General features: G+C 34.1%; 1 protein-coding gene across 1 annotated transcript in view; it reads left to right on the forward strand.

The window, feature by feature from the left end:
• SOX6 (SRY-box transcription factor 6) overlaps positions 1-15,860 on the forward strand; it is a 469,113-nt gene that overhangs the window by 99,299 nt on the left and 353,954 nt on the right. Inside the window, exon 3 of the mRNA XM_032222712.1 lies at positions 6,476-6,566. The gene's annotated coding sequence lies outside the window, so the exon portion shown is untranslated. The remainder of the gene's footprint in view (positions 1-6,475; positions 6,567-15,860) is intronic.

Consider the following 15,860-nt stretch of genomic DNA (forward strand, 5'->3'; position numbering starts at 1 on the left):
TTATCCTGAAATTAGATTGGCCCTATCCCTTCCATAAGGCCTTGAAAACTTGGTTTTGAACTCAAGCCTGGGGCTCTGTGTGTGTGTGAGACCTGGCTGTGTATCATAGTTGTTTGGAGGATGCCCAACTGCTGTGTGTTTTTTTTATATCCAGTTTTAAAATCTTTTTTTTTTATCAATTTCACTGTAAGTCACCAAAAATCATGAATGTGAGATGAGTGATGGTTGCTGCATTCTGGATCTGTTATAATTTCTGAGCAGTCTTTGAAACATGAGGACTTCTTCATTTGTTTTAATCTTTGTCCACTGATACTTCACTTTTCATTTTTGGCACCAACCAGAAAGAGGCTGTTCAAGGATAATTGACTCTAATGCCTGGCTTGCATTCATTGTCAGTGTTTTACCAGAACTGCTGCACCCAGCCAGATGTGGCAAATAGGCATCCCTTTTTGTGTCATACATACAAGAACAGTTAAAAAAAACACAAAACAAAACAAGAAGAATTAAAAAGAGAAAAAGAACAGCACACAAATATAGAGAGTTATTCCATGCCATTGACTAAAATAATCTATAGGTTTTACTAAAGCAGTTATTTGGGAATATATTTTGCCAGTAGGATTTGTTAGGATGAGAACATTATAAACCTAATGTCTAATCTATTTAATGTCACATCTGAAGATTTCACAAGCATAGGATGTATTAGGATATATACAACATTTTGCTTTAAAGGTTACTAGAAGTATTGCCAAAATAGTTCAGTGTTATCTATTCAATGAACATTTGTTATAAAATGTAGGAAAAACTTTTGCTTATTATATTAAAAATCCAAAATTTCCTTTTCACTGGAGTTGAATAGGACATAATGGAACATGTAAACATGATAGAGAGTTTTACTATAAAGTGCTCAGAAAGCTTTCACTATTGTGTGGTTTAAATTTTCATTAAATAAGAAATGAACAATCCATATATTCTAATATAGACATTCACAAATTTTATTTTAAAATATTGTGATTTTTTAAAGATTTGTATAATGGTTGATTTAGCATTTAGCATTTCTTACTATATGCCTTCAGTCTGGATGAATTTAAGACACAGTAAACAATGTCATTTTCTGGATATTTGAGGCTTTAATCATTTTGTTAGAATTTTCTTCATCTTGGGACTAAATTGCTATATGGACTATGCTGGAGTATCTGATTGGTTCTCACTTTACAAAACCATAAAACCCAACTTGACTTTCTGATACCCAGATAGATTATGGAAACTGGTCTTAAATAAAAGAGAAAAAATGAGTTTTCTGGCAAAGATTGAAAATACTTTGAGGGGAGGTGGGACAATGTATGTATAAATTTCTTTTTCATTTTATGCACATTCTGTGTAATCTTGTCTAGTTTTATTCTGCATTTGTATTTTTTTTCTTTTTTTGTATTTTAATGTTAAGAATCGAGATAAATTTTATATAAAAAAGAGAAGTTATAGAGAGTCACTTAAAAGTGACATGAACTTGGCTTGCACACTAGTAAATGGCTTTGATATTTTTTATGAATGACTGTGCATTAAGCTTTACTAATAAGCCCAGGCTGTGGAGCTTTCTGTCTTTTTTTTGTTACTAAAGGATGCAGCAGAGAAAGCATTGATGAGGTGTCATATAATTTTACTAGTTGCATAACTGCTTTTAACTATTAAACTCTCTCTTGATTAAAATAACAATTGAGCCTATAATTTTTCTGAACAGCTGCTGCTACAGGGGGTCATTACCTTGGAGAGCTGGGAAATAATTGTACTCCTAATACGTGAGTTATGTATTCTCATGTTTTACAGCAATGCACAAAGTTTAAAGCCTATAGTAGAATGTTATTTGAAAGCTGTCAAACCATGTTAAAAAAGACTGCATCGTCAAAGGCCCTTGTGGCCAGGATTCAACATGTAGCCTTGTCTTACTCATTATAAAATACATGTTTATAAAGTTCCACAGAGCATCCAATTCCCAATTCACTTATATCAGCAAGACTTAACTTGCTCATTAATCTAAATTCTTTTGCAACTTTAATCTACATGTTTAATTAATCATAAAATGAGGCGGTAAGTAATTTCAGCAATGTGTGGCTTGTTATCAGATGCATTTAATCACTCTTCTGTGAGCTCATTTGGAAACACCTGAAGATGTCGAGAGCAGTTTGAATAAGCATAAATTATTCTTTGTCAGTGTACTTCACCCAACTAATAAGACATTAATTTAAAAAAAGGCACTGTTCATCATTTTTAGATCTTCACCAATATTTTTAGCTCAGCAGGATAACTGTAATCGAACATATGGCACAATTTACAACATAGTGCCCAACAGTAGAACAGGAAATATTATTCAATTCATTTTTCCTGTTTACATGTAATTACTTTGTATAATCTCGGGCTGAATGAAGATTAACCATAGTTATCAAATCCTAAACATTTATCTGTTCTTAGAACAAGTCGCTAGTTAATTGAAATCATAAAAGCCAGATAATTTAACAGTTGTACGAATAAATCTTTGCTGTATTTGCTTAGTGAAAAGTTATTTATGTTATTTTATTTCTTTTTGGGTATGGGTCCAGATATGTGACTGAAATAGTGGGATGTGTTTCTCAAGTCATTAAAAGGAAATCTTCCTCTCGACTTTTTGAAATTTAGGAGGGTATCTGAAATAGATTTGAAGTATATGGGATGGTGTTGGCGGTTGGAAGTCCAGTCATATGAAGATATGAATTATGTTCACATAATATGGGATGTAACCTATTGTGTTCAAATAAATTCTCCTAAACTATAAAATCCAAGTTTAAAATTTCTCCTAAATTTGAGATATAAATTTATGCTACTTTTGAAGAGAGACATGTACTAGTTCCCTATCTCCTACCCAATGAGTGATTTGAATTAAATATTTGCTCAGATATGTGGCATTTTATAATTCCAAACTAGACGGTAACTGTTACAGATACTACTGAAGAACTGGAAAACTCTGTAAATTCTTCTTTAGACAAGCACAGCAACAATTGAGTCACCCTTGGGAAGCTATGAGAAATGCAGAAGAAGCTATTGTAAGACTGGAAGTTATTTCCCCACCCTATTTTAGTTATTTGTTTATTATCTATGCCAATGTTCTGAAAACAAGTATGACTCTTAGTACCCTAGGAGTGATATTTCATAATTGTGAGCAATATAAATAACTTTTATACTTCAGCTTGATTTTGATATCTTAATATTATATATGATAGATAGATAGATATTTGATAGATAGATAGATAGATAGATAGATAGATAGATAGATAGAGACACCCTAGAAAAAATGAATGATTGAGGGAACTATGTATGCCTAGTGTAATGAAGAGGAGACTGGGGTGAAATGACACCTGTTTTCCAGGACACAGAGAAGTCTACCGTACCTGTTCTCCAAAGCACCCGAGGGCAGGAAAAGAAGTAATGTGTGGAAGCTCATTAAAGAGAGATCCAACCTAGAGCTAAGGACAAATTTCCTGACAGTGAGAACAGTTAATTAGTGGAACACTGTTCCTTCAGAAGTTGTGGGTGCTCCATCACTGGAAATTTTCAAAAAGAAATTGGACAACTATTTGTCTGGAAATGGTTGAATTAGAAGACCTCCAAGGTTCCTTCCATCCTCATTGTTCAATGTTCCATATTGCCTCTAAAATCTCTTAAAGATGGTTCATTGGTGAAAGTATTAGAATAATCTCTGGAAGCTGTGTTACTTCTTTTTTCTTGCTGACAATAGGACTCTCTTTCTCTAAGCAATGTGTAGCTTTCTTTTACTTTATATCTATACAAATGGAGAACTTTTTGCAATGTCGTATAATATTCGACTAACAGAAGAACCAGAAGAATCTGTGGAATGATCAGAATAGAAGTCTATTCATATTTCATTTAAGACCTATCTGATTTTACCTCATCCCCAGCAATTCAAGAAAAACATGATTTGTTGTATTCATTTATTGTAATGAAATCCATAGTTGATATTGGACTATTATAAATTAAATGCTGTCTTTTTAACAAAATATATCACTCCGGAAAGCGGGACTATCTGATATATCACAATCAACAATGTATAACTTCTTCTATAACTTCATTTTTCCACAGTTACTTAGTAATATAATTTTGGGGACAAAATTTGTGATTTTCTGGAGTTCTTGAAAGTTGTTGTTAATTGCAAAGTTGTGTCTGACCCATCGCAACCCCATGGACATCATTCCTCCAGGCCTTCCTGTCCTCTACCATACTTCAGTGACTCCATCCATCTTGAAAGTACAAATTAGCAATCTTGTATATTAGCATTTATACATTTTGATTATATTCTCATTGTTTGTCAGCCTTCCCAGGTAAATGAGAAACATGATCAGATAAATGTAAAGCTACATTAACAGAATCTTGCAAGTCTGAAAGTACAAATCTCCCTCCATCTCCTTTATAGTCTGAAAACTTGGGGGGGAGTCTCTTCTGAGCTTCTTTATCCATCCATTATGCAGCTGTGGGATGTGTCTTCTCTTATCTGACTGTTCCCTAGGCAGCATCTATTTCCCCAATTTCCCAATATCACTCTCACATACAGTTACACTGATCTTGTGAAAGGTTTGAAGTATGGGTGAGCTATCATTTCCTGGAATTTGCCTTGCCTATGAAGAAAGATGCTATGAACCAGAGGTAGGTTCCTATCGGTTTGGACCAGTTCGGCTGAGTAGGGGTGCCACACCCCTAAACCGGTTCTATCAGTGCCACTATCTTGTTTTTTGCTCCTGCGCATGTGTTTAACTTTATTTTTACTACTGTGCATGCGTGCGAAGTGCGCACATGCCCAAAGTGCATCTCTGAGCGAAACGGCAGCAGCAGAAGCCGGAACCCATCCCTGCTATGAACCCCCAAGATAGGATGTAAGAGAGAATGAGGGCTATATATACCATAAGGAGGGCGGTAATAAAGATGTTGGAATTAGAAAATATTATGGAAATCAGTTTTAATAAATTCTTTGAACTTTCATCCTTATTTAAAATCAGCAAAACTAGTTGTAAATTTTATTTATTTAAAATATACACCCACCCTTTCCCATCTTATGGTACTAATAGGCCTACCAACATGCATGAAATAAACAACTAGTAAATAGCAGCAGCAGAAAAATCTTGGAAAAAATAACTGTAAAAGATCCGGCTAAAAAAAAAATAGTTCAAGTCCCCACCTAAATTACATCAAGGAATTCATTCCAAAGACAAAAGGTTTAATGAAGATCAATACTGAATTCTTTCTTTGTTATGGTAAAGCTTAGATGAAGGAGGTGCTATTAATGTTGATGTTTAGATATTTCAGATGGGGTAGACTAAGTTCCACAGGGAATCAAGGATTATGGAATTGTCTATATAGAAATAAGCAGTCCAATAAAGAGCTGGATCAAAACTATGCAAGGCTTTGTATACCACAGTGAGCATCCTGAATTGGGCCTTCCAACAATTTGTAACCAGGGCAAACAGTAATTGGTACCCATTTTTAAGATAATTGTGATGTGGCATATCTTGCCGGCACTGCTCAACTCACACATACATTACTACATTGTGGGATTGTTTCGGTTTCTGAATAATGTGCAAAAACTACCCTATAAAGAATGCAATGGAATAATCTAATAAGTATTCTCATCCGATTCCAAGTATGGGGTCAACCTATTAAATCACATGTAGCTTCATTCCCATTACCTTCAGATTAAGTCTTCTCATGCTACAATCAGGCCACCTTGAAAAATAATACTTAAGGGTCCCCATGCCATGAGAAATTGGAGTGGAGACCACCTGGAAACAGACCCTCAACTTGTGCGAAAGCTTACCTTATGAAATACTTTTGACTCCCACCTGACTGGTTTTGCAGGAAAAGTTAAACGGAGCATTAGTGGTGCTGTTGGGCTGCCTTTTTGGTTTGGGGAACCGTTTATATTGGTTGTAGTTTTCTTTTTGATACAAGGACAGGCTTTTTAAATGTTACAATGTTGTTTTTGTTCAAAGGTTAGATCTCTACACAGTACAAGTGGCCCCGGAGTTATTCATATGGATTAGAAACATTTGAGTGGAGTATAATTAAAATGTGAACATTACTGCTTTTAATTACATAATCTGCATGGATCTGACCTTTCTTGGATTAGTCTGTATGCCTGTAAATGATTTCAGACTAGAATTAATATTGAAAGTGCTGCTCAGATTTTTGTTAGAGATGGGCAAAATTCCATATTATTTTCATGTAATCTCTAGCTGTGAAGTTCATAAACTTATTGCAGCCTTCTACCATGTGGTATTTTCCAGCTGTGCTGCACTTCAGTTCTCATCATCCTCAAAACTGTATAGTCAAAACAGAATATTGCATCTTTTTAAAATAAGTAAAACTCATCAATAGTTTGCCGGCAGCTGCTAAAAAAGCGATGTGCCCTTAACATAGTTTCCCTCTTTGTTTTCTATAGGCCTCTTAGCTGCCGTCTTGCTATTTTCATTTCTGATGACAACTATCACGGAGCACTGCTAGAGCTCAGAGTCAGCCTGTGACGGGGCCAGGTAACTTCTACATATTTAAGTAAAACGTTTTTTCTTGCCTGCCTTTCTCCGTTTAGTGTCTTTGTAGCTCAAGCTTTTGTCTGGATGTGATGTTCAGGCAATACAAAATAAGTGCACATTTTTAAATTTCATTATTTAACAACATATATTTATGACGTTGAAAACATTGTTTGGTCTGTAAAACTAAGATCTATTTTATTACAGCAGAATTTTTGAATAGATGATTCCCTGTGGTTTGTGACTGCAGATATTAAACGTGACATTAGAATTTATTATGAAGCTATACAGGGCATTCCTGCCATTGTACAGGTGTACTTTTAAGTGTATCTAAACTCTGATACACAACAGATGATTACAAATAAGAATACTGACTTTTATATGAAAGCTTATTGAATAACTACCGGTAACAATGACAATAGCATTTTCTAGCAGCTAGTACATTTTTACTCCAGCTGAATTAGTATACTATGGAAGCAGAAATTCAATATTTCAAATTTATAAGGCTACATTACTTTGACAGGTGAGAAGATGGCTAGAATTTTACACTGGACTTCCAAGTAACATTTCCTTAAATTCCATTTCTATCTAACTCTCCCTTGTTGTTTCCTATAAACTGGGATTGTAACTGGAAGTTTTCCAGTCATTATTGAATAATCACAGATAGTTCCAAAAGCAACTGAGAATTACAAAAGCTGACATTAATGCAGAAGCATTAATCATTAAAACCTGATTTAACAGATATTCTAATCCTCCTACCCTTTTCAGTATATATTGCCTTGTAATTTCAGTTCATAAACCCTGGAAGAGGACTTTTTTGAATCATACAGCTGAACTACACCTTATTTAAATTGATTCTGTTGGCCCATCAAAAGATTGTAGGTGAATTCCATCAGAAATGGGAAAGCACTTCCATTTATCAGCATCAATATTTTTTCTTGAAGAGAATTAATTTTCAGATCTATGGTTGGATGCAAACTTGTCTCTGCACATGGAATAGGTCTGTTTCTGTTTGTGGAGAGTACTGAGGCTAAGCAGAATTTTTTCACTATACTGGAGGAATGTAAGGGAACCATGATTACCCTAGATTTTATCTTCCCTCTTATGGCTCTACAATTATTTCCCCAGTTTCAGAGGGGGTGCTATGCTCCAGTGCCATCTGTTTTAGGAAGCTCAGAAAACTACATAAGGAAAGGAGGAGCAACAAATGTATATGTATATGTATATGTATATGTATATGTATATGTATATGTATATGTATATGTATATGTATATGTATATGTATATGTATATGTATATGTATATGTATATGTATATGTATATGTATATGTATATGTATATGTATATGCATAGGGTTTATTTTATAAAAACAATTCTGCTAACTTTAAATTTGAATCTATAATTTTAATAAAAAATCAGTTTTTTTAAAAAAAGTTTTAAGAATAATTGAGCTCTGTCAGGCAGAGCATATTTGCCATTATACTATATGCTCTAAAAAGCTTATTGTTTAGGAATAATTCTTTTTCATCCAAGCATTATATTTTTTTTCATTTTTAAATAAAACTGAAAATCATGATTGAAGCAATCTAGTCCTTTTTTCAAATAATGGCAAAAGTTAAAGCTTTGGTAATTGTCTGGAATGATCAATATTTCTGTGTTCAACGCTCAAAGAAAAAATCCCATGTGTAATACTTTTTGGCGAATGAATTAGTAGATTGCAACAGATTTTAAAAAGATTTTTAAAAATGTATTGCAATACTTGAAATGTATGGATGTTTTTAATAAATGTTGTATGTTCAATATATGGCATACCAAATATTCTTGTAAGTAGCAAAAGCTAATTGATTCAAACACCGCATTATAATCCAACTATTAAACATATTTAGTTAAAGCACATTCAATAAATATACACTCTACTTGTTGAAAGCTTTTTGTGTAGCTAGCTAACACTAACTAATTGCCAATTCGATTTATCAGATTGAATATCTAATATTTGTCACAAGGTTATTGTTGTAAAAAAAATTGGAGGGGGTTACAGTATGTCATCTTGAACTCCCCAAGGAAAAGTGATTAAAAACTGAATAAAACAGAGACCAATTAATAATAAGATATCTGATGCTTGGTACCCTTTTTATAAAATGAGATTCCACAGGATGAATTATTGAGGACACTTTATTTTCATGGCAGACTCACAATTAAAATTACAGCTTTTATATTTCTCAATGAGGACAAAATATAACCAGAACAACCAGCAGTATCTTTAATAACTTTCATCATAATAAAAGGACAATTAAAAGAAAAAGGAAACAATTATTAAAAAATATTGCATACCTCCAAAAGCATAGGAGCTAAGGAAGGATACCTTCTACAAATCTAATGAAACTGGATTAGGAGCCTTACAAGTTGTAATTGACATAGCACTATTTTTTAGTGATAATGTGCAGCTGAATAAGTAGCTTGGCCATTGATGTATCCAAAAATATAATTTGCTGAAATAAAATGTTGAATCTTGGCTGTAATGGCCGGTGACCACAGAGGGTTATTCAGTGATGTAGTGATATTATTGGGTGTTCATAGAGTCGAGAAAATTTCTTAATACATAGATGTTGACTATTATTTTAATTAAAAACAAAATGATCTGCAGATGTTTTGGGGCCTGCATGTGGTTACTGGTTGTCCATTCTTGGTTCTGAATCTTGCTTTTCCAGGATTACAAATTTCAGGAAAAGTTTCATGGACAGAGAAGGCTTCCTGCCGCAGAAGTGTTGTGTTCTGCATTTGGAGAACAATGAGGATAATAACAGGGCATTTGGTGGGGGTGGAACTAATGTTCTCATTGCTAATCTTCCCTCTCAGGAGCATAGAGCATAAGTTGTTTAGGGTGGCTGCCTCCAATAATAAGAGGAGAGTTTAAGAAATCAGAATATGAGATTGTGGGCCAAATGACATGTTATGCTTAATGAATAGCATTTAGTTCTATTTTAAGTATTGTTATTAGTTACAGATGTATGGGCATTCCTTTACTGATAAAGCACTGCATTGAGATAGAAGATTTATCTCTTTTATTCTCATTGCAAGTGGAACTAAAATGCCACAAATACTAGAAAATGGGCAAAAAAAGGATTCATTGAATACTTTTTTCCTTAAGAAGGCTAGGGATACAGTCCAATCAGATTATACAGTATAGAAGGAAAGTTTATGTTTTCCCTCTTTCATACAGTATTTCCAAAAAAGATTATCATCATTTGCATATAATTTAACTGCATGCTGTGTATACTGTGTGTTTTGGCTCATGAAATAAATCCATGACTGGAAAAGAAGTGATGTGGCCAGGGTTCACACATCATATTAAGCAATAACCAAACAAACCATATTATAATATGATATGTAATCTCAGCCACAGGATATAAGGATGTCATACTGAGGCAGGGAATATGAGGCAAAAGGAGGAAGGAGATAAACTGTTCCATATTTTGTCATAGTAATCCTGGTTTGGGAAAGAGAAAATTAATTTTGAGATATTGATGATTATTATGACCAGTCAAAAAACTTTTTGAATGATGATAGATTTATGGTTGACCTATCCTTCTTTTCCATCTACTAGAACACTTTTATCCCCTTTTATTCAGGTTTGAGATTAGCAATAGTGACATACATACAACAGCATAGGTTTTCCATTCCGGAAATTCTTCTTTTTCAAAAAACTTAGGTTATGGCTCTTGGTCCAGGATGATTAGATTCCTGAACTAGAATATCTTCTTAGGGATAGCAAATATATTATTGAATTAAAATATATTATAGACCTTCAAAATCTTGGTTTCAACATCTGAAATGAATTTTGCAGGAAACAGTAAAAGTTATTGTTTGAGTTGGAATCTGGTTCAGAAAGTATAGGAAAGAGATTGGAGAAGTTAGAGATAGAGCAAAGAAGGGATAAAGATACACTTTTAGTAAATAACTAGATTTATTGAAATAACTATCAAAAGCGCTGAAATCTGTTCACATACACAGCAAATCACGTGTATGACATTTCTATTCAAACAGTATTTATACCTGTATTAAAATACTTGTAGGTAGACTACACAGGTTTAGTTACAATATTGGTTTGAGATTACTGTATTTTGTAGCATTGATTGATTAGTTAACATCATACTAGTAGTACGTTAATAGATAATATAAAGTGCTGACATATGTACGTTGTGTAGGCTTAAGTGTACAGGTCTCTGTCTCCTCAAGTGGTTAAAATTCCTTTTGCATGGATCTTAAGCAATGATCACAGTATAAATGATCACAGCTTTAGGATCCCTGTTCTCCATTACCCTCTGGACATCAGATGCCATGCTCTGTTGCATTTCCCCTGAGAGAATGGAAGAATACATGTGCAGGCAAATAATAAGCAGGTGGAAGATAACAATGCATAACATTTGTTTTGAGTATGTATGAGCTGATGTGATCCTCCCTCAAATTTCACTCTGAGTTTGCTAGCCTGAGGGCCAGACCGAAAGCTGAAGCTGACTAGGTCTGGCAGGCTAATGTATGATTGTGGTACAGACGATGTGAGTCTTGTCACCTTGGCAGCAGGCCAAGCCCATTTTTACTCAGCAGAGTCTATGAAGACTTAAGAGTTTTCATACACTCCAAGCCTTGCCTATTGTGTCTTGTTGATTAACATTTGGCATTCATTCTATAAACCCTTACTGGGGAGTTTTGCACATAAGATGAATTTCAATATTATACCCATCATTTTTTGCCATTGTTGGATAGAATGCTGACCTAATAATTGGAACCTGAACTCATCAGGAGCAAAGTATATCCTTTCCTAATAATTATCTATTGCCACTGTCTTGTTGAAAGGATCTGGCTGTCCGGTGCAGTGTTAGAATGTCAAAAGTCTCTGCTAAAGTTGATGGACTAACTCTTAACTTGCATAAAATGGAGTACGTGTTAAGAGCCAGGCAAGAGAGATTTCGTATAAGCCAAATGCTTAGAAAGATAAAGCCTTGGCATGTGGCCAACATCCAATTTAAATCAAACTAAGCCCACAATAGAGGCGCTTTCCTCCTTCCTCCTCTCCATCACAATTCGTAGCATCCCGCTAGAAGTTTATGTTGCCTTGAATATTTGCCAGGATGCTGCTGCAAAAGTTTTCCTTCAAGTAAAGAGAACTGTCAAAGAGACAACTAATTAATCCCTGCCCCTTTATAGCTGTGCAATGCAATGCATAACTGAAAGTCCTGTTAAATTAATTAATGATTGCAATTATGAACTTTTCTCCAAAATGTTATGATTCATATCAGGCTGATGATGCAGTGACCTGAGAGTGTGAAATTTGAGCTGTGTGTGGAATTGCCCGTTAATTGATTCACAAATTATTTAAAGTTTGTTGCACCCAAGGGAGTGTTGATATCCATGGCAGCAAAAGGTACAACTATTACTCTGTTTCAAGACTGACAATTAACAAGCAAGAAACCAGAGCTGCTAACAATGAGATTGACACTTGCAAATCTCTTCCCATTGTGACAGTTGAAAAATTACTAAAGATCATGCCTCACCACTATGTATGTATGTATGTATGTATGTATGTATGTATGTATACATGACAAAGTTTAAAGATAGGAGGTTAATGCTAACAAGAATGTCACACACTTCTTTTCACAGTTCTGTTTTTTTTTTTTAAAAAAAATCTCCGTTATCATTGTATTTGGTTCTAATATCTGTTTGTTTTACAGTAAGACTTGTTCATTGCTAAATAAAATGAAGGTCAATTTTACTGCAATTGCCATAATGGAATAATATTTTATAAACTACTGTTCTTTGGATTTTAAATAAATATGGTAGCTTATTTACCTAAATATAGAATGGTCAAATATTTTTTGTCTTTATGTCCAAATGAGCATAGGATTTGCTGCTTTCTACAATAGAGTGAGTACAAGTACTATTGTTCCATGTCATTGCATTCAATTTTAATATTTTAATCCATAACATGGGCAACAAAAGCTTGAAGCATACACAACATAAAAGAGATGCAGGTATTAAAGTGTATTGGAGCACTGTTAATATTTTATGATGCTTTATTAAATTTTTATTAACACTATTACAATGCACGTGAGTTGACTTTAATGTTGTATAATCTGACCATTAGTTGAAATCTCTTTGTGACTTTCACTGAAGTGGAAGAAAACATTATACAAACAAGTTCACGAGGCTACTGTTGTCCAATGTTTTGGCTATTGGAAAGGAAATAGAATTGCTATTATTACACATATTCATGGTTCGATCTAAGTATTATCTCATGGTTTTAGGCTTTTAATCTATGAGTTGAGATCTTCAGAACAATGATCTAGATGTAAGAAGCAAACATAAAAGAACTTATTCCCATTTTTTATTCTTGTTTAGAACTTTGGGTCATCTTTTTCCCCCGTATATTTTATTTGTCTTAACACCTTTATGCAAGCAGGTCCTTTTCTATATCTGCAGCCTTAATGGATGGCTATTGCAGGATGCATGCTTCCCTCAATTTTTTTTTTAAAAAACTGGGCTTTCCAGTTAGCTCGTCAATAAACCGATGGCTGAATTAGTTTAAAATTCTTAGTGTTAGTATTCTGTTCTATTATTTTAATTCTTTAAACTTTTAAAGTGTTATGATGCAAATCCCCATTGAAGTCCTGAAATGCAATAAAACAATTTTAAAAAATGATATGAAGCAGTGCAGTTAAGAGAAGTGCATACAAATTCTGCACTAGGGATAATCTCCAAGAATAGGCTTCAAATTTATTTTTTAAACAATGCAAATATTTCCAGGCTTTGACAGGTGCCACCCACAATTCTTTTGTTTGGTCTCCTGAGTTTGCCTTTAGCTATTGACACCTGGTGACAGTATTGACGTTTAAGTGAAAAAAAAAAACCACTGTCTTTTGCTCTAAGTCTACCTAGGACGAAGAAATCAAGACAATTGAAATGAAAACCTTCCTTCGTTGCCAAAATATTTTCTTAAAATGGCAGTCCCAAGATTGCTAAATGCACATAGTCCTCGAATTATAACAGTTCATTTAGTGACCATTGAAAGTTAAAACAGCAATGATAAATATGATTTATGACTATTTTTCACAGTTATGACCTTTGCAGCATCCCCTTGATCATGTGATTAACATTTAGAGGCTTGGCAGCTGGTTCATATTTATGACCGTTGTTGTGTCCCAAGGGGATGTGATCCCCTTTCACGACCTTCTGACAAACAAAGTCAATGGGGAAGCCAGATTCACTTAACATCTGGTTATTAACTTATCAATGGCAAAACTCACTTAACCAATCAATGTCTCCCTTTGCAACAGAACTTTTAGACTGAATTCTGGTTGTATGTCCAGAACTACCAGTAGTTCCTAAGGATAAAGTTACCTGAGTGTTTGTATTTTCCATCCTCTATTGATAATGCTCATCCTAAATATTTTTGTGGGGTGGTCAATCAGCAAATCAGTGGACTTGAGTTGTTGCTACTAAGGGAGAGAGGGGAAAAGGTTAAAATGTGTGTCTTATGCAGAAGTTAAAGCACGACCATAGGGTTATGCAAGAAAATAACATTTAAATGAGGGTGTGCTTTTAGAAAGCCTACAGTTTGAATGCCAACTGACTGGTAACTGTTTTTCTAAAATTAAGGAGCCTATAATCTCAGCACCATTAACAAGTGCTGTCATTCAGATACACAGTGTCTGGCTGATTTAAATAAAATGAAATGAAGATAGTTGTTTCTGGTCCCTTGGCTTCACTCATTGCCATAAACATATGCTCTGCGTCCCGCTTCTTTCCATCTTATTTATGACTTTAATTTGTTGTGTGGGCTGCGCTAGAAATTAAATTTAATACAATTCTCCAAGGGACCCTGTCATATAATAACATGGTAATTTCTGTGTATCCTTTTGAAAAATGAGGAAATTAATTCTTCCTGACATGTTCTAATTATTCCAGTGTGAACGGAAAATCCGTTTTTCCCAACCCCTGAAGTGTAGGCGAATGGCTGCTGTTCAAAGCCGAGGTGCTAATGCTGACCAGCAGTGCGTTTAATTTGAAACATGAGCAGACACCTTTCAACACACCTTTGTAATGTTAGAGTACTTTACAGAAATTAATTCACTACTTATTTGGCAGCTTAGCCTGGGGGGCGGGCGGGCGGTTGTTACGGTTTTTATTCATCAATTCTATCATTCTGTTAGCACAATGTTTCTCACTTATATAACTCACTGAACTTATATTGGCAACATATAGATAAATAAGAGAAAAATGAAGCATCTCTGAAATGGAACAAGCAGATATTTCAGTATTATTAGACCCTGCAGGTTCCTACATATTAGGAATAGAATAGAATTCTTTATTGGCCAAGTGTGATTGGACACACAAGGAATTTGTCTTTGGTGCTTATGCTCTCAGCATTTCCTTCAGGAAGAGACAAACTATAGGGTCTTGAATATATAACAAACTAAACAGAAGACAATAACTAACCATTGGAGAAGAGATTACTAGAAAGTCATGCGCTTAGTTTTCTTAATGAGCTTTAATAACCAATGCAACAGATAAATTTGGGGAAATTAAAAGCTAAAGTAACAAAGCATACTCAGTTTCAGTTTTTTTAAAAAACAACAACTTTAGATTTGTATAGTCTGAGTATAGCTATTATAGTTGAACCAAATATATATATATATATATATATATATATATATATATATATATATATATATATATATATATATATATATATATATATATATATGTGTTTTTATTTGTGCTGATAAATAAATAAATAAAAACACAAATATAACAAAGGCAACAGTAAAAATATTGGGTTTCTGTCTGGATGGACTCTTGTGACGAGCCTAATGACAGAGAGTGGAAGTGTGACCTTCCTCCCACACTTGGGCATACCAGGGGTTGTGACTTTAAGTATATATATATATATATATATATATATATATATATATATATATATATATATATATATATTTGTACCTGAATTCTCTCTCTCTCTCTCTCTCTCTCTCTCTCTCTCTCTCTCTCTCACACACACACACACACACACACACACACACACTACAAATTAGATCTCCAAGGATAAATAAGAGCTTACAGATATCTTACATCATGACCATGATTTTTAAATCATTACGAAAATGTAATGTAGTAGTTTAAGCTTTCTCTGAATTTTAGATTCCATACTCAGCTGTTCCATGTGCAATTAATATTCCTAGTTCATGGAGCCGAGGTGGCGCAGTGGTTAGAGTGCAGTACTGCAGGCCACTTCAGCTGACT

Source organism: Thamnophis elegans, chromosome 1 (genome assembly GCF_009769535.1).
Source record: "Thamnophis elegans isolate rThaEle1 chromosome 1, rThaEle1.pri, whole genome shotgun sequence".
NCBI classification, from domain to species: Eukaryota; Metazoa; Chordata; class Lepidosauria; order Squamata; family Colubridae; genus Thamnophis; species Thamnophis elegans.